Source organism: Ovis canadensis, chromosome 18, assembly GCF_042477335.2.
Source record: "Ovis canadensis isolate MfBH-ARS-UI-01 breed Bighorn chromosome 18, ARS-UI_OviCan_v2, whole genome shotgun sequence".
Classification (NCBI taxonomy): Eukaryota; Metazoa; Chordata; class Mammalia; order Artiodactyla; family Bovidae; genus Ovis; species Ovis canadensis.
The window spans coordinates 39,800,564-39,825,054 of NC_091262.1; the positions used below are offsets into that span (position 1 = coordinate 39,800,564).

The 24,491-nt window shown below is 48.0% G+C and overlaps 1 protein-coding gene across 3 annotated transcripts in view; it reads right to left on the reverse strand.

The window, feature by feature from the left end:
- Positions 1-24,141, reverse strand: part of CTXND1 (cortexin domain containing 1) — a 48,397-nt gene extending 24,256 nt beyond the window's left edge. For 2 of the 3 annotated variants that reach the window (XM_069558997.1, XM_069559001.1), the window contains exon 1: positions 24,005-24,141. The gene's annotated coding sequence lies outside the window, so the exon portion shown is untranslated. Of the gene's footprint in view, positions 1-2,910; positions 2,985-24,004 lie in introns of those variants that run through there. The other variant, XM_069558999.1, reaches the window with a different exon arrangement.
- Positions 24,142-24,491: the final 350 nt, after the last annotated feature.

Here is a 24,491-nt window from a genome sequence, read left to right on the forward strand (position 1 = left end):
TAGCATTTTCTTTCTGTTTTTTTACCAGTTTATCAATTCTATGAATCTCTTCAAAATGCATGTTTCGGTTTGATGGTTTTGGATCCATGTTTGCTATCTATCTAACTGAGATCTACCTTGACTTTCCTATATCCTTCCTTTGATATTGCCATTCATTTTCCACCTCCTTCAGTTGGAAGCATATATCACTGACGTTGGACCTTTCTTCTTTTCCAACCTGTGCATTTAGAGCTATACATTTTCCCATAAGTAGTGCTTAGCTGTATCCCACAAGCTCAAAATCTTTTTTTACGTTTGTATTTACTTGGAAACTTATCTATCTATTTTTGCAGTGCTGGATCTTTGCTGCTACACGCAGGCTTTCTCGAGTTGTGGACAGCCTGAGCTGCTCTTCATTGTGCTGTGTGGACTTCCTATCCTGGTGGCTTCTCTTGTTGAGGAGCACAGGCTCTAGGGCGCATGAACTTCAGTAGTTGCAGCTCCTGGACTCCAGAGCATAAGCTCGGTAGCTGTGCTGCACCGGCTTAGCTGCTTTGAGACATGTGGGATGATCCTAGACCAGGAATCAAACCCATGTCCCCTGCATTGGCAGATGGGTTCCTATTTACTGTACTACCAGAGAAGTCCTCGAAATATTTTTAAATCTACACTGCAATTCCTTCTTGGTCATATAGGTATTTAAAAGTGTGTTGCTTAATTTCCAAGCATTTAGAGATTTTCTGGTTGCCTTCTTGTTATTGATATAGAGTTTAATGCTGCTTTGAAGTCTGACCACTACTTCTCTGTGTCCATCCCACTGTCCTAAAGGGGCGGGGACCCCCAGTCCTCAGTCATCCCTCAACTTATCTAATGCACCTTGCCCCTCCAAGTCCAAGTGAGAAGAGAAGTTGGGGGACACATCTCATCACCTTCAATCTCTCTTTCCCATTTTGTCTGCCATGTTTTTGTCCTGCCTTTTTTTTTTTTAATTTTACTTCCTCTGGGTCTAATTCTCCTTCTTGAATGCAGCTAATATCTCATTAAGAATATGGACAAGGCTGTAAACCACAGGAGAAATTTATGAGCCAAGTCCTCTAAATTGGTTTGTGAGACACTAAATAAAGAAGAAAATAAGGGAGTTTGGAAAATTTCTTCTCAGGAAAATAGCCTGGCTTGCAAGGCTATTATTCTGCTGCATAATCATATTTTTTGATTGTGTCAGGAACTGAATATGAGTGTGGCCTTCCTTTCTGCACGCCGCCGGTAGCATTCTAATCTCTTCCCCAGCAGATTGTTGTCCAGGATGAATCAGGTGAAGGTGAAAGAGAAAATCCCATTAACTTGGTAAAAATACTTCCCTTCTTGCAACCAGGGAAGGGTCTGTGCACATTGAGAGCAGCCATGGTCAATACTTGTACAGAGTTTCTATTTTGGAATACGGTTTCCATTCACGGTTGTTGTTAAAGCAGTAACAATGGACTGCTTTGGTTACCGAGCTAAGCAGGTCCATGAGATTATGTCCCAGTCAGTCTTGGGCGATGCTTCCGGGACCAGAGTAGGATTGGAAGTGCGGCCCCACAGTGACTCTGAGGAGTTCCTGCCTTCCTGTGCCTGAAGGGTGGGCATGGGGACAGCCAGGCTAGGATGGGGTGCGATCTGCCTGGAACACTGAACACCTAAAGACATGGCCGTCAACAAGCAGAGCGATGGTGAGGGTTGTGAACCAGGGCAGTCGCAGTGAGGACCAGCAAAGTGTGGACAAAGAGGTCAGTGAAAAAGGGAAAACCCTTGGCTTTTCTGTCCCTCCCTTCTTTTCCTGAAGCACAGAGAACTCATTTACAAATCTCACTCATTTGGAGCGATTCAATTGTATTACATCAGACCAGTAGCCAAAGAGATGTCTGGGAAATTGAACCTACGTTTCTAATCTGAGTGCCTTTTCATTTGCGTCTCTATGTAGTTGTTTACCTTTTCAACACTGGCAAAGAGGCTTTAACAGATTTTTCTTTTAAAGTAAGAGAATCAGAGCTTCCCTGGTGGCTCAGTGGTAAAGAATCTGCCGCCAATGCAGGGCACACAGATCTGATCCCTGGTCTGGGAAGATTCCACATGCTGAGGAGCAGCTAAGCTGCGACTCCTGAGCCTGTGCTCCGCAACACGAGAAACGCCTGCAGTGAGAAGAGCTCACACTGCAACTAGAGAGCAGCCCCCGCAACTAGAGAAAGCCCGCGCAGCAATAAAGATCCAGCACAGCCAAAAATAAGTATAAACAAATCTGTTTAAAAAAATAAAGGGAGAGAATCGGCCTTTTATCTCCTCATAATGAAATTGGGTTGCACGACATGGATGAGCAGTGAGTCCCTGAGGGAAGCCATACAACCAGCTCTGCTCAGTCTTCCTCCCCCCACCCCACTGGCCCCACCCAAAGCATCAGCAGGGGGTCCTTTTCATAAGTAATCAGGCTGATGCAGGTATATTGAGCCATTACCACTGTTAATTCTCACCTGCTGTTGCTGCTGCTGCTAAGTTGCTTCAGTCATGTCCAACTCTGTGTGACCCCATAGACGGCAGTCCCCCAGGCTCCCTTGTCCCTGGGATTCTCCAGGCAAGAACACGGGAGTGGGTTGCCATTTCCTTCTCCAACGCATGCAAGTGAAGTCGCTCAGTCGTGTCCGACTCTTCGCGACTCCATGGACTTCAGCCCACCAGGCTCCTCCGTCCATGGGATTTTCCAGGCAGGAGTACTGGAGTGGGGTGCCATTGCCTTCTCTGGTTAATTCTCACCACTATAGTTAAAATCTCAAAGCCCTTTTTCATGGGAAAACAGCAGACACTTGTAGGAAGTTCCTTTCTTAGGAGGAGAGAGAAGTGGTTACAAGTTCAGGTCCTAGAACAAGATGTCCAGACTCAGATTCTGGCCACCTGGCTTACCGGCTAGGTGACCCTGGACAAGCGATGTAACTTCTTCAAGCATCAATCTTCTTATCTTTAAAAGGGGGATAATGATAGCCCACAAATTTCACTGGATCTCTGAGAAGAATAAATGAGGATATATGTCAAAAGTGCTAAGTGGAGTGTCCAACAGAGAGTAAACACGTTATGAAAACAGTCGCTGTTGTTCTTATTTTTGATGGTTTCCCTCCATAGATGTCGCAGGGCTTCCCAGGTGGTGCTAGTGGTAAAGAACCCACCTGCCAACGCAGAAAATGTAGAGATACTGGTTCAATCCCTGGGTCGGGAAGATGCCCTGGAGGATAGAATGGCAACCCACTCCAGTATTCTTGCCTGGAGAACCCCATGGACAGAGGAGCCTGGTGGGCTACAGTCCATGGGGTCACAAAGAATCAGACATGACTGAAGTGACTGAGCGCGCATACACTCCACAGGTGTCCGTGCCCCACACTGACTGCCGGAGTAAACTGGATCCCATCCTCCAGCCTGCACACCTGCTCTCAGCGCTGGGTTCCCCGGGACACAGACGACCACAGGGCAGATCACCTGGTGTCCTCTGACAAGGGGGCATCCCACAATGACTGAGTGACCCAGGCTGGATCAGAGGGCTGGGGGCCACACTCTGCTGGCTGCACCTGCTGATACAAGGGGTTCAGGGGAGCCGCCACAAGCCAGTGTCTCCAAAATAACTCAGACCAGCAGAGGCACGCTGCAGGACACCGACTTGGCTGTCCCCGGGAGTAATTAATCTCCCTGAAACTGACGGCCCCTTCAAGGCAGGCAGCCACAGTGGCTGTGTGCATCGGAGCTGCAAGACTTCTCTGCACATGTGAAGATGTTTGTGAGCACAGATGATGCCCCCGCGGGCATCCTTCAGAGTGGGAGCAAACTGCTATGGAAAGTCCAAATGACCTTGAGCAAGTCACTGAGCCCCGGCGTCCTCACCAGGAAAAGAGGCAGGTTGTCGTGGGGGATTCCATCCTTGCGTGCAGGGCACCATGTGGAAGCCAGAAAACAAGGACCACCAGCCTTCTTCCTTCAGCGCATTTTGCAGACTTCATGGTGGGGTGGAGTGGTGACAAGGGTTGAATATGGCAACTTGACCTTTTGGAGGCTGACCCTCTAACCGGGGGCACTTAGATTGAAACTTGAAAAAGAAATCACTAAATATATATACATATACACACTCACACATATTTAAAAAACAAACAACAGGCAATGAGCTAAATGAGGAGGGTGATGGGGGTCAGGGGTGGGTGCCAGTCTGGGCAGAAGCTGGGTCAAGGGCAGAGCAAGATGGGCTACCTGTTATTGTGCACAGCATTTAGAAGTCAAGACTGGGACTCTGGTTTCGCTGTGTCACATTGCCTCTGTCAAAATGTCCCTCTCGGACTCCCCTGAGGGCTCAGTGGTAAAGAATCCACCTGCCAAGGCAGGGGACTCAGGTTTGATCGTTGATCCGGGAAGATCCCACATGCCTTGGAGTAGCAACTAAGCCCGTGGTGCCACAACTACTGAGCCCACACTCTAGAGCCCATGTTCAGCAACAACAGTAGCATCACGATGAGAAGCCTGGGCACCACAACTAGCGAACAGCCACGGCTCTCCAACACGAGAGAAAAGCTGGTGCCACAACAAAGACCCAGCACAGCCAAAACCAAATAAATAAAAAACCTTCAGTGCCCCTCTCTTCACAACTGCGGCTTCACTGGTCTACTCCCCAGTACCCCACAGTGTTCCGGATACCCCAGGTCAGCTCTGAACACAAGGCTGCTGCTTGGCTGTGGCCTTCTTCCGTGAGGCAGGGACAGTGAGCTGCAAATAGCAGCAGGCTGAGGGGTAACCCCGCGGAGTTTGAGTTTTGGCTCTGCTTGTTGATGGCTGTGTGACCTTGGTCAGGTTGCATGCCCTCTCTGTGCTCTGCAACTAGAGTCCGTCCCTTCCCCTGCCCCTCAGCTGTTTGTTCTTCCCTGTGGAGTCGGGGGAGTCTGTGGAGTCGGGGGAGATGATGAGGCAGGAGAAGCTTCATCTAGTCAAGCAGAAGGAGAACCAGTGTACAGGCTCCTGTGTTCCTCCATTTAGGGTGTCCTGTTGGGTTACCCCAGTACCTCCAGGGACTTGGTAAGACACCTGAGCAGCAGAAACCTAGAGAATGGCTCTCTCTCTCTCTGGGTACCTAAAGTGTATTTCAGTGTGAGTTAGAGAAGAGATTCAGGACAGAGGCTACCCCCCGCCCCCCTATCTTTTGGCCATGTTGCGTGCCTATGTGTTTCCCAGGGAGAGGAACTGGCCAGCCTGACTGACCTCTTCAGCTCAGCATCTCAGAATGAGCTTGCCCCAACTCATGTTTATCTGCATAGCCTAGCTGTAAGCTTGTCTGGCAGGGAGCAGTGGGGGTGCGTGGCATCACGTCACTCCGGAAGGCTGCAAGGGAAACCAAGTCCCGGTTTCTAGTTCCAGCCCGACCTCTGTCCTGAGGGCCCATCTAGCCAGTTGGATGTCCTCCCTGGGATGTCCTGGTTTGTTGCTCCTGGCCACACAGAGGTGCCCTGGTATAGTTCTGTAGTTAGATAGCCCTCTACTCACCCCCCACCCCCGCCCCCCGCCCCCGACATCGCAGCATCACTCTGCCAACACCTTCCTCTTCTCGCAGGCTTGGACCTATCTCTGTCTCCTTATGATGATGGCCTGGAGCAAGCTGTTGAACCCTTCTGAGCCTCAGTTTGCTCATCTGCAAAATGGGAACAGCAGAAGTAACTACCCCAAGGGATGCTGATGAGAACTAAGAAGAATTAATATATACACAAAGCACTTAGAAAAGCATCTGGGGATTTCCCTGGTGGTCCAGTGGCTAAGACTCTGTGTTACCAACACAGAGGGCACAGATTCAGTCCCTGGTGTGGGAACTAGATCCCACATGCCACAACTAAATTTCCCCCGTGCTACAATTAAGACCAGAGCAACCAAATTAATTAATTAATTTTTAAAAAAGAAACATGTCTGGTTCATAGCGAATACTATGTAATATTCCTCAGCCAGCTGTCTATATGGACTTCTCTTTTGCTGAGGCCTCGGTCTGTTCTGGCTGCTATGACAAAATCCTGCAGACTGGGTGGCGTGTAAACAACACAAATGTATTTCTCACACTTCTGGAGTCTGGAAGACCGAGACCGGGGTACCGCATGGACAAGTAAGGGCCTTTTGTCACATTGCAGACTTCCCATTGTGTCCTTATAGGGTGGAAGGGGCCAGGGGATGCTCTGGGGTCTCTATGATAAGGATGCTAATTTCATTCATGAGGGCGCCATGCTCATGACCAGTTTGAGCCTGACTAGGAGCTCCAGTGGCACAATAGGTTAGACATGGTCCTTATACAATAGTACATGCAGAGCAATGCCAAGGTTGTGAGTTCGAGCCTCACTGGAGCATAACCCTTTTGAGCCTTCCCAGGTGGGTGAAAAAACATGATTGAGTGACTAAGCACACACACATGCAGACCCAAATAAATAAATAAACAGATAAACACATGAACTTGTTTGTTTGTTTGTTTGTTTAAAAAGAACACTGCCTCTTTCCACTCCAACTCCCTACCCCTGGGCTCATGTCCCCTCCAGTCTAAGGCCTTTGAGACTCAGCAGCACTTGGGGGATCAGGCCAAGAAGAAGTTCTGCTGGAAACACATTCAGTTTGAATTACTGGAGTGGATTTCCATGGTCCACAATGATTTGTGTATAAAGAGGCCACGCATAGCAAGGTTTCCCTGGCTATAAAGTGGCGAGATTCGAACCATGGCTTGTCTGACTTGATCTTTAGACTCCACTGTATTGGCTTTCACATGTTTATGGTGGTCACGACAGGCTTCTGAGTCTTTTCTTTTTTTTTTTTAATTTTTGACCACACCCTGCACCATGTCTTGATATCTGATCTGATAGAATGCCTGAAGAACTATGGACAGAGGTCTGTGACACTGTACAGGAGGCAGTGATCAAGACCACCCCCAAGAAAAAGAACTGCAAAAAGGCAAAATGGTTGTCTGAGGAGGCCTTAGAAATAGCTGACAAAAGAAGAGAAGCTACAGGCAAAGGAGAAAAGGAAAGACATACCCATTTGAATGCAGAGTTTCAAAGAATAGCAAAGAGAGATAAGAAAGCCTTCCTCAGCAATCAATGCAAAGAAATAGAGGAAAACAATAGAATGGGAAAGACTAGAGATCTCTTCAAGAAAATTAGACATACCAAGGCAATATTTCATGCAAAGATAGGCTCAATAAAGGACAGAAATGGTCTGGACCTAACAGAAGCAGAAGATATTAAGAAGAGGTGGCAAGAATACACAGAAGAACTATACCAAAAGCCACAATGGTGTGTTCACTCACTGAGAGCCAGACATCTGGAATGAGAAGTCAAGTAGCCCTTAGGAAGCATCACTACAAACAAAGCTAGTGGAGGTAATGGAATTCCAGTTGAGCTATTTCAAATCCTAAAAGATGATGCTGTGAAAGTGCTGCACTCAATATGCCAGCAACTTTGGAAAACTCAGCAGCTGCCACAGGACTCAAAAAGGTCAGTTTTCATTCCAATTCCAAAGAAAGGCAATGTCAAAGAATGTTCAAACTACCATACAATTGCACTCATCTCACATGCTAGCAAGATAATGCTCAAAATTCTCCAAGCCAGGCTTCAACAGTACATGAACCATGAACTTCCAGATGTTCCGGCTGGATTTAGAAAAGGCAGAGGAACCAGAGATCAAACTGCCAACATTTGCTGGATCATCAAAAAGCAAGAGAATATCAGAAAAACACCTACTTCTGCTTTCTTGACTATGCCAAAGCCTTTGACTGTGTAGATCACAACAAATTGTGGAAAATTCTGAAAGATGGGAATACCAGATGACCTTACCTGCCTCCTGAGAAACCTGTATGCAGGTCGGGAAGAAACAGTGGAACTGGACATGGAAGAGCAGACTGGTTCCAAATTGGGGAAGGAGAACGTCAAGGCTGTATACTGTCACCCTGCTTATTCACCTTCTATGCAGAGTGCATCATGAGACACGCTGGGCTGGAGGAAGCACAAACTGGAATCAACGTGGTGAGAGAAGTATCTATAACCTCAGATATGCAGATGACACCACTCTATAGCAGAAAGCAAAGAAGAACTAAAGAGCCTTTTGATGAAAGCGAAAGAGGAGAGTGAAAAAGTTGGCTTAAAACTCAACGTTCAGAAAACTAAGGTCATGGCGTCCGATCCCGTCACTTCATGGCAAATAGATGGGGAAACAATGGAAACAGTGGCTGACTTTTTGGGGAGGGGTTCCAAAATCAATGCAGAATGTGACTGCAGCCATGAAATTAAAAGATGCTTGCTCCTTGGAAGAAAAATTATGACCAACCTAGACAACATACTAAAAAGCAGAGACATTACTTTGCCAACAAAGATCGATCTAGTCAAAGCATGGTTTTTCCAGTAGTTATGTACGGATGTGAGAATTGGACTATAAAAAAAAGCTGGAAAAAAAAAAAAGCCCTGAGCACTGAATAATTGATGCTTTTGAACTGTGGTGTTGGAGAAGACTCTTGAGAGTCCCTCGGACTGCAAGGAGATCCAGCCAGTGCATCTTAAAGGAAATCAGTCCTGAATAGTCTTTGGAAGCACTGATGCTGAAGCTGAAACTTCAGTACTTTGGCCACCTGATGCGAAGTACTGACTCACTGGAAAAAACACTAATGCTGGGAAAGATTGAAGGCAGGAGGAGAAAGGGATGACAGAGGATGAGATGGTTGGATGGCATTGCCGACTCAGTGAACATGAGTTGAGCAAGCTCCTGGAGCTGGTGATGGACAGGGAAGCCTGGTGTGCTGTAGTCCATGGATAGGATCGTAATGAGTTGGACACAACTGAGCAATGGAACTGAACTACTCCATGTGTGACCTTAGTTCCCTGAGCAGAGACTGAACCCATACTCTCTGCATTGGAAGGTGGAGTCTTAACTACTGGACCACCAAGGAAGTCCCTGCTTCCTTAAGCAAACACTGGTTAGCCTGTTTCCAAAGCCCGGTCAGTGCTGGACACTGTTTCCCACTCTCCATCTCTTTCCATGTGCTTTCCTGCCTCGTGGCCCCTGAGCAGCCTGGACACCCCACTTCCCCAAAGTGGACTCCACACCACTGTCTTGTGTGGGAGCTTTCCCAGCCTGAAATGGCCTGGCCAAGCAATCTAGGTGGTTTCTGTTGATTTCTTACTGGACTGGCATGAAATACTGATACCCGTGAAGCTGCAATGAAGCTCTGAACACATCATGCCACACTCTCTGCAGCAGAATCAGTTCCTGATCACCTGGTAAAGTGAGACGTCTCTCCACTGAAGGCTCCCTTCTGGAAGTCCTGAGGACTTTCCAGACATCTGTTAAGGGAAGGATTTTAGACACTAATTTGTCTCACTGATTCACTGATGGGAGCTCTTTAAAAATACATCTGTTTATTGGCAGCACTTTGTACAAGATATAAAAATCAGTGGCAAATGTCACATTGAAGGGAAAATAAAACAAGCATGTAAATGCTCAAGGAGCCCTTAATGATGGATGTTATTTTCTTTCTAGCAGCCAGCATCGTGATTCCGAAGTCAACCGGACATCCTGGGATGTAGACAAGTCCGCAAGAGAAACCTGGCTTTCTGCTCTTTTTGGTCCTGCTTCCTAACAGGTCCCTGGGAGACCAGCCCTACGGGGGAAAGTGCTGGAATTCGGCCAGTACCAGCTGCTATGTCAGAAAGACTTAGTGCTCACACACTGTCCCCTGGTCAAGGTCTTGGAAGTGAGGGAGAATTATGGTACCTCAAGGCAATGGCAACCCACTCCCGTACTCTTGCCTGGAAAACCCCATGGACTGCAGCCTACCAGGCTCCTCTGTCCGTAGGATTTTCCAGGCAAGAGTACTGGAATGGGGTGCCATTGCCTTCTCCGATATATAAGCTACAACTCTGTTATTACCTTTAGTGACTTTTAAGAAATTCACCTATAAGACAGTCTGACTCTTTGTGATCTTATGGACTGGCTCCTCTGCCCATGGAATTTTCTAGGCAAGAATACAGAGTGTGTTGCCATTTCTTTCTCCGGGGAATCTTCCCGACCCAGAGATTGAAACCTGAGTCTCTTATGTCTCCTGCATTGGCAGGTAGGTTCTTTACCACTAGAGCCACCTGGGAAGCCCTATAAAATAGTAATTATATGTAATTCATATTAATTCATTATAATGATATTTAATTACCTCCTTCAACTTCAGAATTGTTTTACAAGGTATGTTAAAATTTTTTCTCCAAATAGGGACTTCTCGGGTGGTCCAGCAGCTAAGACACCATGCTTGCCGTGCATGGGGCCTGGGTTCCATCCCTGGTCAGCAAACTAGATCCCACATGCCGCAACTAAGGCCCAGTGCAGCCAAATAAATAAATATTTTTTAAAAAAGAACCAGATCCGCAAAATGCAATATTGGTTTGTCTTTTGCCTTGATCCACATCTAACACTTTCACGTCCACATCCCATTTTCACTTCTAGAACGCCCTTGGGAGGTGGGGAGAGTGGGGACTCATATTCAGATTGCATTTATTATTTATTTATTTATGTTTGTCCCTGGTAGCTCAGCTGGTAAAGAATCCGCCTGCAATGCAGGAGTCCCCGGTTTGATTCCTGGGTTGGGAAGATCTGCTGGAGAAGGGATAGGCTACACACTCCAATATTCTTGGGCTTCCTTCGTGGCTCAGCTGATAAAGAATCTGCCTGCAACGCGGGAGACGTGGGTTCAATCCCTGGATTGGGAAGATCCCCTGGAGAAGGGAAAGGCTACCCACTCCAGTATTTTGGCCTGGAGAATTCCACAGACTGTAATCCATGGGGCTGAAAAGAGTTGGACACAACTGAGCAACTTATACTTTCACTTCTTTCAGAAGTTTATTGTAGCAGTGCTTACAAAACAAAGCTAGACATAAGACCAGTGCCCACAGTAGGAAAATGCACTTTAAAACTTAGGGTAAAAACCATACATATAAAGATATTTTATAGCAATTTTACATTACACTATAGAAATATGTACATGGCATAGAAAAATATCCACTATATGCTTTTCTGATAACTTCTATGGTTGTAGAAAATTTGCACTCTATAGAAAAATTAATAATCTCAATCCTCAGAAGTAATAACTTCCCTCATTTTGCTGAATATTCTTCTAGTCTGCTTTATACACGTATAAACATATTCAGCTAGTGTGCCTATTTTATAGATGGGGAAGGCGAGGCTCCGAAAAGCCTCGGATCCAGGCAGATCCCTCTGTGAGCCTATTACGTGTAACATAGGTTGAGAAGAATTGGGGACACCCTAAAGAGAGGCAGGGGCTGCATTATGACTGCATCACGGTCGCGCCAAGTGACTGGCTCTGTTGAGAGGCAGGAGAGATGGACGGGTCCTGAAAGGAGCTCCTTCTCTCCAGATGCCCTTCACTGTGTTTTCAGGGGGCTTCCCTGGTGGCTCAGACAGTAAAGAATCTGTCTGCTAATCCAGGAGACGCAGGTTTGACCCCTGTGTCGGGTAGATCCCCTGGAGGAGGGCACGGCAACTCCAGTATTCTTGCCTGGGAAATCCCATGGACAGAAGAGCCTGGCAGGCTACAATCCTTGGGGTCACAAAGAATCAGACACAACTGAGTGACTAGGCATGGGTGTTTTCAGGGATTTGGTGGCAAGTTTGAAACTACAGAGGCTCCCTTGGGCCACCAGGCAAGAATCACCTGTCAATAATAGAAGGTCTCAGGGACGATACCCTGGGGCAGCGTAGGGCTGCAAAGCTATGGTCCGTCTGGCTACTCCTCTCCAAAACAGCTCTGAATGGTCTGTTTTCTAAATCAGGCCTCATATTCCACTCCATGAGACAGCGCCAGATAGTGTCTACGTCCAAGGTCACAATAGCATCCTCTGGTAGACCTGGGCAAAAACACGTTACGCTCAAGGGCTTCCCAAGTGGCTCGTTGGTAAAGAATGTGCCTTCCAACGCAGGAGACGAGCACACACGATGCTATGCTTGGGCTGCAGCGTGGCTATGAGTTTACTTTCGTTTTAATTTTAGAGAACTGGCCATTGGGAGATTTTACACAAGATTCAGAATCTCTGTTTTTGGAAGATTGTCAGATCTGCTGCCCTAAACCTGTATTTCTGCCTTGTGATGTGTGGATGCATGCTCAGCTGCTCAGTTGTGTCTGACTCTTTGTGACCCCATGGACTACAGCCTCCAGGCAAGAATATTGGAGTGGGTAGCCATGCCTGCCTTCAGGGGAATCTTCTCAACCCAGGGATCCAACCCAGGTCTCCTGAGGCTCCTGCACTGACAGGCAGATTCTTAACTTGCAAATATGTAGTCAGAGCTAAGTTGCCAGTGTGCCCCATCTTTAAAAAAATTTATTTATTTGGCTGCCTTGAGTCTTAATTGTGGCACGTGGAATCTTCACTGTGTCATGCAAGATTCTTCCTTGCAGGCTGGGTCTTTGCCATGCTCGCGCTTAGTTGCTCCATAGAGTAAGGGATCTTAGTTTTGTGACCAGGGATTGAACCCACATCCCCTGCATTGCAAGGCAGATTGTAACCACTGGACCACCAGGGAAGTCCCCAGTCAGTGTCTCCTTCAGACTGCTCCTGAGTCTCATTTTCCACAGGCCTCACCACTCCCTATCATCTTGGACCCAGCCTCCCTCAGTCATCACGTCTCCTGCCCAACCTCTGGAGGCATTTGATTTTGCTCTTGAGAGGCACATGCTGCTTAAAGAAGTAGACTGTGAGTTAGAACGTACAATCTTTTTTAAACATTTATTTATTTTTAATTGCTTTACAATATTGTGTTGGCTTCTGCCATACATCAACATGGATCAGCCATAAGTATACACATATGTTCCCTCCCTCTTGAACCTCCCCCCCACTCCCAACCCCATCCACCCTCATCCCACCCCTCTAGGTCATCACAGAGCACCAGGTTAGGCTCCTTGTGTCCCTCATACAGCAAATGCCCACTGGCTATCTATTTCACATATGGTAAGGCATATGTTTCCATGCTACTCTCTCCATACATCCCACCCTGTCCTTCCCCCACTGTGTCCACAAGCCTGCAGAACATGCAATCTTTGCTACACAGTGAGGTCAAGAGCCTTGGGCTTGGCAAAGATTTCATCTGTGACCACATGAGCTGCAGCTTCCATCCACCAATCCTCCAGTTCCTTTCAGCCACCTCCTCTTCACTCCAGAAGAAGCCTGCGTAAAGTTCACTTGCCCATTTCCCTGGACAGGTGTGGGTCAGCATAGTCAGCAAGGCCTGGCTTCAGGAGCCTCCAGGGTCTCCCGTGTGGCCTGGTTATCAAGGGCTGCAGTAAGTGCTCCCAGCTTGGTAAATGCAAAGTTAGATCTCTCCAACACACACTGGAGAAGTTACACATGTGGCAGGAGCCCTCCAATGGGTTTTGTTCAATTGCCAAGTCATGTCTGACTCTTTGTGACCCCATGGACTGTAGCATGCCAGGCATCCCTGTCCCTCATCATCTCCTGGAGTTTGCCCAAGTTCATGTACATTGAATTGGTGATGCCATCCAACCATCCTATCCTCTGTTGCCCACTTTTCCTTTTGCCCTCAGTCTTTCCCAGCATCAGGGTATTTTCCAATGAGTCAGCTGTTCACATAAGGTAGCTAAAGTATTGGAGCTTCAGCTTCAGCATCAGTCCTTCCAATGAATATTCAAGGATGATTTCCTTTAGGATTGACTGATTTGATCTCTTTGCTGTCCAGGGGACTCTCATGAGTCTTCTGCTGTACCACAGTTTGAAAACATCAGTTCCTCGGCGCTCAGCCTTCTTTATGGTCCAGCTCTCACATCCGTACATGACTACCGGAAAGACCATATCCTTGGCTATACGGACCTTTGCCAGCAAAGCGATGTCTTTGCTTTTTAATACACTGTCTAGGTTTGTCATAGCTTTCCTGCCAAGAAGCAATCATCTTCTAATTTCACGGCTGCAGTCACCATTCACAGTGATTTTAGAGGCCAAGAAGAGAAAATCTGTCACGGCTTCCACCTTTTACCCTTCTATTTTCAATGAAGTGATGGGATTGGATGAGAATTCATGATCTTAGTGTTTTTTTTCAAACATTGAGCTTTATGCTGGCTTTTTCACTCTCCTCACTCACCCTCATCAAGAGGCTCTTTAGATCCTCTTTGCTTTCTGCCGTTAAAGTGGCATCATCTGCATATCTGAGGCTGTTGATATTTGTCCCAGCAACCCGATGGGTAGCAGACACTTCACCACCCACAGAACTCCCTTGGTTCACTGCCACCTTGGCTTGTTCTCTGGGCCATGTCTCCGAAGGCCTAGAAGAGATGGCATGGGTGGCCACTGGATGGGTGAGTGAAGAGGAGTGGGCTGGGTGGGACCCTGCAATGGCAGAGTCTTCACAGGTCAATGCCCAAGAGCTGCAGTAAATACTTTGGACAAGGGGCCAGGGATATTCTCTAGGCCCAGGTAGGCAGTGACATATTAAGAGAATCTAGACTCAGGACTTCCCTGGAGGTCCAGTGGCTAAGTCTCTGCACTCCCAATGCAGGGGACCCAGGCTCAATTCCTTGTCAGGGAACTAGATCCCATATCCTGCAATGACAACCACAAAAAGATCCTGCACGCCACAAGAAAGATCAGAGAGCCCTCATGCTGCAGCTGAGACTTAAAAATTAATAAAAAAGAGAATCCAGACTCCTTAGTGTCATTACCTCTTTTCCTTCCTTTCCTGCAAAATTCCAGTTGCAAAAGCATCTCTCTCCTGCCCCCCTGGGGTAAAGAATGCCTCCCAACTGGGAACCCATGAGATGAGATAGGACGGGATGTAGACATGGTTGTCTCAAATTGGGCTCTGCTGACTAGTGACCAGTGAGGGGGCCTGGGTGGGTCTCTGTGCTTCCTCACAAGAATGGGGTGGGTGAGCCCCATCTCTCAGAGCTGCCAGCTTACATAGAGCAGGAACACAGGAGAGCATCTTTGCACAAGTGTGTGTTACTGGCTCCCTCCTGGTGGAGAACCACAGGTGCTGGAAGAGCCTGATACTCCGGACCACCTGGGTCGCGGGAGGAGCCCCGCTTTGAGGGAGTGCATTGCTGCACACTGTCCATCTTCTGGGTCCCCACATCCATGCAGGGACTGCCACTCAGCACCTGGTTGAATTTCACATCCCAGTCATGAAGGGTGTGGGAAATGAGAAGATAAGTCCAGATCATTAATTATTAATTACCTTTCTCTGTTTAGAGTCCTTGTTCTCTGCAGAACACAAAGCAATCTTCTCATACCCTACTAATGCCTTCTCTTCTCTGAGACCAGCAAGCCAGAGTCAAGTGAACAGATGAGGCCTGAGAATTTATGTGAAAAGACCCAAGCTCAGGACGGTAGGGGACACACTGGTGAATGATGTGTCAAAATCAATAGACCCTACAGCCATCTTTTTATTATTCTTTTTCTAAGTATTTCTTTAAAAAGTATTTAATTATTCTTATTTTATTTATTTTTATTTTTTGGCCACGCAGCATGTGGGATCTGAGTTGCCTGGCCAGGGATTGAACCTGCTGTGCTAAGTCTCTCAGTCATATCCAACTCTTTGTGACCCCAAGGACTATAAGCTGCCAGGCTCCTCTGTACATGGGGATTCTCCAGGCAAGAATACTGAAATGCGTTCCTATTTCCTACTCCAGGTGATCTTCCCAACCCAGGGATCGAACTCAGGTCTCCCGCATTACAGATGGATTCTTTACCAACTGAGCCACCAGGGAAGCCCATTAAACCTGCAGCCCCCTGCAATGGGAGCGTGGAGTCCCAACCACTGAACCACCAGGAAAGTCCCTCCTCTTTTTAGTCCCAGTAAACCGAACCACAGGGAGGGGCAGCCTGACAAAGGGAGGGTTGACTACGAGAGGCTGGGCTTGTAGCTGTCTGCTCCCCAGGTAAGGCATAGCCAGACCTGCCTCTCTGAAGAGGACATGCAGGATCTTAAGGGATCTCTAATTCAGGAAAAATAAGGATTATGAGGGCTTCCCAGGTGGCACTAGTGGTAAAGAACCCACCTGTCAGTGCAGGAGACACAAGAGACTCAGGTTCAACCCCTGGGCTGGGAGGAAGCCCTGGAGGAGAGCATGGCAACCCACTCTAGTATTCTTGCCTGGAGAATCCCATGGACAGAGGAGCCTGGTGGGCTACAGTCCACGGGGTTGCAAAAAGTCAGACATGACTGAGCGTGCCTGCACACACACACAGATTGATATGGGAGCAATAGATTGCAATAGGACTTTGGTGATAAAGAAGTAACGGTCAAAGACACAGTCATTTAAGACCTAGAAGCACAGACTTCTTTCCAGACACGGCCTCCACTGTTTGTCCTTCTGTGATTTTTCCAGGGCTGGGGCAGAGGAGATTGAAGCCACATCAGCCTGGACAGCAAAGCTTTGGCTGCAGGCAGTGCTGACAATCGGTTATGTCATGACTTTAGTGGAAAGCAGGAAATCATAAGATGCCTTGAGTGATGTCCATTGTGGGAGTGAACGTGTCTCTCTGGGTCTAGAAGGAGAGAGGACATTTGTGCTTCTGTCCAGACAGAATGAGCTGGGGCTTGGTGAGGGTCCATGGTTTAAATCATGGCTCAGGTGGTAAAAAATCTGCCTGTAGTGAAGGAGTCACAGGAGACACAGGTTCGATATCTGGGTCTGGAAGTTCCCTTGGAGGAGGAAATGGCAACCTGCAATACTTTCTAAGGAGCAGTCTCAGAAATCAGAGAAACTGCTGAACAAGAAGACAGGTTTTAGGAGAATCAGAATCCACTGAGCATGTAGATCGATTAGTGATAATGTTCTTGCTCGCTTGGAGATGTGGCCACCACGGAGAGGCAGGATTTTCGAAGCTGAGCTTGCTAAAGGTACCCACATTTCTCCATTCTTTTACAGACACTGAGATGAATATTTTAATGTTTTAACTGGGGCCCAGGGACGGGAGACACATGCTTTGATCATCAGCAAACAATTCTGCCTTGTGGTTGATACGGATGGAATCCAGGTCTCCTCCAGGGAGTTGAGTCCAGAATGTCCATGTGGCCGGTCCACTGGTCCACTGGACAGGAGCACCACTCCTGAGCGTAAGTTAATAAGAGAGAGGAGGGCTTCCCTGGTGGTCAAGTGGTGAAGACTCAGCCTCCCAATGCAGGAGACACACGTTTAATTTCTGGTCCAGGAAGATCCCACAGGCCTTAGAGCAACTAAGCCCGCCTGCCTAGAGCCTGTGCTCCACAACCAGAGAAACCATTCCAATAAGAAGCCCGAGCACCACAACGAAGAGTAACCCCCAATCTCTGCAATTGGAGAAAGCCCCCACGCAGCAATAAAGACCCAGAAGAGCTAAATATAAATAAATAAATCTTTTAAAAATATATCAAATCTATCTTTAAAAACAATACAAGGAGCAGACTATTTCCAACAGGGGGGCTGTCTTGGAAAGAATATTTTTATTTTTTTGGCCATGCTGTGAGGCATGCAGGATCTTAGTTCCCCAACCAGAGATCAAACTGACACCCCTGCCCTGGAAGTGTGGATTCTTAACCACTGGATCACCAGGGAATTCCCAGGAGGGCTGTCTTGGAAGCTGAGCAAATGTTGTGTTTGATGGAGGTCTGGATTCAGGTCCACCCATGCCCTCCTGGGGCTTGGCACAGAGGCTGGTCCTCTGTACGGGGCCTCACTGCTGTGCCAGCCTGGACCACACCCTCACAAATGGGTCAAGCTCAACCATCATTCCCTCAGATATTGTTATGAACTTAACTGTGCCCCCTGCTCCCCTCAATTCATAGATTCAAGACCTTAACTCCCAGAACTTCAGAATGTGACTCTATTTGGAGATGTGGGCCTTTCAAGAGGTAACAAAGGTAAAAGGAAGCCATATGAGTGGACCCTAATTCAATATGACTGGGGTCTTTACAAGGCTTCCCAGGTGGCTCAGTGCTTAAGAATCTGCCTCAGTGTAGGAGATGAGGGTTTGATCCCTGAGTCAGGAAGATCCCTTGAAGTGGGAAATGGCAACCCACTCCAGTATTCTTGCCTGGGAAATCCCACGGAGAGAGGAGCCTGGTGGGCTACAGCATATGGGGCTGCAAAGAGTCGGACACAACTAAGCGTGCACACACACACACACACACAAAAGGGGTCCTTATAAGAAGAGGAGATTAGGACACAGACACAGAGGGAAGACGAAATGAAGACCCAGGGAGAAGGCAGCTGTCTTCAAGCCAAGGAGAGATGCCTCAGAAGAATCCAGCCCTATTGACACCTGTATCCCAGGCTTCTCACATCCAGCCTTGAGAGAAAATAAGTTCTTGTTTAAGTCCCACCCCCAGCCTGTGGTACTTGATCATGACACCCTAGGAAATTAACACAGGTGTCCTGGTTGCACAAGCAACAACTGATTCAATGCAGGCAGCCCAAGGTGAGCACAGGTGACCTCCCCAAGGCCCACCGGCAACACCGGATCCGTAGGATTGATAGGCTACCTCCTAGAGCTGGCACTTCCGTCTTAGCAATTCTAGGGACATGTTGAGCTGCGAAGGGATAGATTTTTGTCACTGTCCCCAGGGCTTATAGGAGGGGCCTAAGGAACAGCGAAGGGACTGTTATTTGTACACATCTGTTATTTGTACACATCTGTTATATGTACACATCTTGTTTTGTGTATGTGTGCTCAGTCACATCCAGCTCACGAGACCCCATGGACTGTAGCCCACTGGCTCCTCTGTTCACGGGATTCTCCAGGCAAGAATACTGGACTGGGTAGCCATCCCTCCTCCAGGGGATCTTCCCAACCCAGTGATTGAACCCTGTGTCTCTTACATCTCCTGCACTGGCAGGCAGGTTCTTTACCACTGCGCCACCTGGGAAGCCCCGTCATCTTACTGCTGTGTCTTAAAGCTCCTTAGGGTCTTTTACTAGTCTACAGTGCCCAGTGAAATACCATTTTATGAGCCAACTCCAGGCAGTTGTTGAGGATTTTGAGGCCTCATTCTGGTTGCGTGGGAAAGGATGTCATGATTGATCAGCAATGTCTGCTCCAGGCAAGCAGAGGAGGCATGACGGATGTGTCCAATCTATCTGCAGCTTCTAGAACATAAGGAGCTCAACCTGAGCCAAGGAGAAAGTCAGTGTAGCCAAAGAGAGCTGGCTGTGATGATGAAGACCATGCACTTCCAGGACACCTGTTGGCTGTCAATGCCAACTGTTGGATGACAAATAGATGTCACCTCTGGCCAACCTGTTACGGCCACCTGAGCATGAAAATTCATGTCCATGTTCATGTTTGTGGAAAGAGCATCATATTTCAACCCCTGTGTCTGCCACGGACGTGGACTGCAGGAGTGACTGCTTCTTGGATCTTGCTCAGTCTGCAGGGGAACCTCAGGGTTTCTTTGTGTCACGCTGTCCCAAGGTTGAGGACGAAATGTTGTTCTGGAGTCTGCGGGGTTCTATGAGCTGAGGCATTAGGAGTCAGACCTTTTAGAGGAAGGGTCCAAACCCTTCTGGAGCCTGGCTTCCCTCCCTGGGGGATGCACTCCACAGAGGTTGCTAGACTGTGGCCCAGAGCAGGTTACCTCTTCCTAGAGTGGTGTTGGTGGTGGGCTGTCTTGCTTTATAGTAACACAAAGTTGCATTATGTAGTAGGATAAAGTACTTAAAAACACTTTAAACTAGGTACTTCCCTGGTGGTCCAGTGGTTATGATTTCACCTTTCAATGTAGGGGACATGGGTTAAATCCCAGGTCAGGGAACTAGGATCTCACATGCCAGGGGCCAGTGACGCCTGCAAGCCACACTACTGAGCCAACTAAGACCCAACACACCCAAAAATAAATATTTTAAAGAAAGCTTTAATAAAAAATACTTAAGGCATAAAAATACCAAAAGAATTTAAAAATATTTAAAAATTCCCAGAACGGAGTATAAATTAATGGTGGCGATGGTTTAGTTGCTCAGTCGTGTCCAACTCTTTGCAACTCCAGGGACTGTAGCCCACCAGGCTCCTCTGTCCAGGGGATGTCCCAGGCAAGAATACATACTGAACATGAAATGTGTGCCTTGAGGCCAGTTGTTTACTGAGACATAGGGGCACATTCCCTCTTCTGTCCCTAGATCAACAGGCAGGCAGGACATGACTAGAGAGGGCAGGCTGCATGCACACGAAGGACGCTTGTTTGGCAGGGAGCCCCTGCTATGCTACAAGAGGGGCCTCTTAGATGGCTGCGGCAGGCTGGGGATGCTGGGATCAGGGATCCCACCCTAACCTCTTCCCAGCTAGAATACTGTCCCTCTATGTTCCCCTTGAAATAAAGTTTTCCAAGGGGGCTCCATCTGGAGGACTTGAGGCATCCTCATTCCTGGAGGGACCACCTTCAGGAATGGCCAGCATAGGGGCATGTGTTCAAGAACACACAGAGGAGAGACTTCCCTGGTGGTCAAGTGGTTAGGACTCTATGCTTCCACTGCAGGGGATGTGGGTTCCATTCCTGGTTGGGGAACTTAGATCCCACATGCTGTACAGTGAGGCCAAAAAATGAGAGAGGAAAAAAAAAAAAAAAAACCTTTTTGAAAGAGAACACACAGAGGAAATCCATGGAGCACTGAAGTCCCTGGTGAAGCTAGAAGCAGACTCTGGAAGGGGAGGTCCACAAGGACTTCCCTTGTGAACACCTACTATGTGTTAGAGGAGCTTCCCTGATGGCTCAGTGGTAAAAGAACCTCCCTGCAATGCAGCAGATGCATAGCTTCCCAGCTGGTGCAGTAGTTAAGAATCTGCCTGCCGATGCAGGAGATGTGAGAGACCCAGGTTTGATCCCTGGGTTGAGAAGATCCCCTGGAGGAGGAAATGGCAATGCACTCCAGTATTCTTGCCTGGGAAATCCCATGGACAGAGGAGCCTGGCGGGCTACAGTCCATGGGCTCGCCAGAGTCGAGAGTCGGACACGAATGAGTGACTGAGCACACACTATGCATTAGGCTCTTTCATATATATCACCAAATATGATCTCCACAACAACCCAGCAAAGAAGGCAATAGCTTCCTAAGTCTGAAACTGGGAAAGAGTCTCAGAAGGAGTCACGATTCCCTGGAGTAATAATTGACTGTAGCAGAGTCCAGTTACAGAGGGACCACTTCCCAGGCTCAAACGTGAATGACCTCATTTAACTACACCGTCACAATGTGGAACTGGTCATCGGAGTTAAGTGCAACTATATATATATATATATATAGAGAGAGAGAGAGAGAGAGAGAGAGTGTGTGTGTGTGTGTGTGTGTGTGTGAGTGCTGACTCTACATCAGGAGTGATTTCCTTTTAGCAACTTCATACTATAGGTGAGAAGAATATAGGTTTCAAAATCAAATGATCTCTGTTTGGAAGAACAGCTCTCCTACCCTGAATTAACCTTGAGTAATTCAAGTTGCTTCTCTGATCTTAAGTTTCCTCATCAGGAAAATGGGAATGATAATCATTACTCTGGGAATTAAATGACATCAGGTAGAAAATGCTTAGCATACAGTAAGTGCCCAGCAAATGGAATTGACTTTCAGGTATGGCTTCTCCTGGGATTTTATGAACGTGAGAACAGAAGCTCAAAAAGGCATCTCGATGAAATTAAGGTCATCGAGCAGGGACTAAATGCTGATCTATCAGACACAGACCTCCGGGCTCCTTCTCCCGCACGGACACAAGATAATTGATTTTCACAGGACAGCTCCCCAGTCATCAAGAACGATCAAGCTTTTTGATCATAAGAAGCACAGAACACACTTGAGGAATATTTCCTTCCAAAAGAAGTCAAATAGTTGAAAATGTTGCCACGTTTGATGTTTTAATATGAACTTCAGTTATCTAAAAAATTCACTGACATGGACCAATTCCAGAGCCTCTAATGCCAAAATTCAGAACCTTTCCGGTCTTTCTCCACATCAGGACTTATTATAGCATTAGCCTCAGAGTCTTGGAACCTTGCCAATTTTATAAACACTGTTCTCTGTATTGTGGCCGGACAGGATAATTTAGGGACATTTTTCCTTGATACCATTTCATTTTCTACTTACATCGTAGAAATACTGTCGAATCTAAATGACACTACACAAACCACCTTAGACTGCAGCTTTTGAGTCTGTGCTGCGATGGTGTGGCCTGGTAGTGTAAATATCTGTTGGAGAAAGAATAACAAGCAGGGCATTATATTTGGAATGGCTGCCTTTTTCATTAACCCTGTAGGAAAATACACCAGAGTGACAGACAGTCCTCTAAATCACAACTTTCAAGCAGTTAATAGAACATTTCTTTTCAGGCTAACTCAGGTTTGTACTGCTTTTAAAACCCTTTCTTTTACCATAACCTTGTCTATCTAAAATGTATATCTTAACGATCTAATGGCTGGAAATTTGCAGTAAATTCCCAAACATATTTGGGTACAGAGATACATGATACTTCAGGCATTAGTTACTTGAATGGCGTTCAGAAATATTAAAAACAACTAAAAAAAAGTGACTGGGAAATTAATCACTTGGAATAAGAATATATTAAAGATTATACAGCATCAACTGACAGCTTACTCACAATATCTCTTTCGGATAAGTGTGAAGTCATAGCTTCCAGAATAGATTTCCAGGGTAAGTTTGCACTTGACAATTTTCCTTCTTCTCATGTGTCCTCAGAGCTATTACATGTCTTAGGTTGAGCAGTCCCTGTAAATGTAGCTGTAATCCAAATCCAGTTTGTAAATCACATCAAAGGCCTTGGATGTTGGACTTTCTGATGTCCTAAATCCACTGTGCAGCTTTGCAGAGACCACAGATCAGGTCATTACAGTTCATTTCAAGTGGTGGATTAAGGAGACAGAGGGAAAGGACAGGAGACTCAAGGCATCGAACCCCTAATTAACTGGATCCACACTTTATGGAAAGGAGTAAGATTGCATCCTAGACACTGATTTTCTGACTGGATTCTGGGGAGGCTCAGGTAAACCCCCATGGTGATGAAGAAGACGCTGTAAGTTGGTGCAGAAGTGGACTAACATGAAAACAGACTGGAGACCCTGCCTGGGACTTCATTTCTGGATCCAAAGCCACACGATGACCTTACTGAGCATCTAGTGAGAAGGTGGATCACCGTGGTCTTTCCTGACAGGTTTTCCTTTCTAGAACCTTCCTTATGGGCCAAGAGACGATTATAAAATTCAGTTCCTTAATGCGTTCTGCCTCCCACCCCTTCAGATCACCCAGACACATTCTCCACTTTTACAGCGACGTGGGAAAAAAGATATCTGAAACGCTGTATGAGGCTGCAGATGAGGACAAAATCAGAGCGAGCCTTGGCATTTTAGACAGGCTGTCGCCAACAGAACTTTCCCCGGAAAGTTACATCTAATGTGACCTTCATCAGCTACACTGAGAAGGATCTGTTCCAGGTTACTGTCAGCCACAGGAAGGGGCTGAATTTTAAGCAATGAACTTAAGGAGAACAAATTTCCAACTTTGATTCAGTTTCAACTCAGACTCCCTAAACCCCTCCTTGGAGAGGCGCCGAGGACCCCAAGGGAGAGGGTACAGCTCGAGGGAGTGACGGTGCTTGGAACACAGCCCAGCGCTCTTCCAGGCTTTAGAGACCCGAGCCCCGCAGCCGAACACGGACTGCTGCAACGCAGAGCCGGCGCGGCTCCCACCCCGGCCGCCCCGAGCTGCTGCTACCTGCCGGCGCCGGTCCGGCCTCCCCTGTCCATCCGGGCGCACCCAGGGCGCCGTGCCGCCGGAAGGGGTCCCGGCCCCGGGTGGCCGTGCGGGTCTCCCCGAGGTGGCGGATCTCCTCCAGCAGATCCCCTGCGCGCGGCCGGCCGGCTGGCTCCGCGGCCGGGGACCACCCCTCTTCCCCCCGCGCCCCGCGCGACGCCGCGGTCCCCCGACCGCGCTGCGCCCCGGCCCCGCAGGGACCCGGGATGCGCCCGCAGTGCTTACCTGGAGAGGCAGCCCGGTGCGCTCTCTGCGGCGCGTGCTGGCCGGTGGCGCGGGGCGCGGGGCGCGGGGGGCGCTGCCCAGGCAGGGCTGGGCGGGCTGCGGCTGAGTCAGCGCCCCGGCGGCGCGGGCGAGACCCGGCCAGCCGCCGAGTGGGGGCTCTGAGCGGAGCGGCGGCCGTCCTGGCATTTTAAAGGCGAGGCAGCTGGATGCTGTTCAAGCGGAAACGCAGGGAGAAACTTCGGCCCCCGGGGCAGAGCAGAGCGTGGGCCGCGCGGAGGGGGCCCGGGAGCCCCTTGCCGGCGCACACAGCAGCCTAGGCTTTTCTGATACGCTCTTCACAAGCTCTCCCTTCAGATTTTTCCTTAATGGGAAAGCGAACACCTCTCTCAGGGCATCCTGCTTCCTGCATTATGCTTTTTAGTAAGACCAGCGTTTGCATCAAAGTTGGGAGCAAGACCAGGAGGCCAGCTGGAAAGTCTGGTGAATG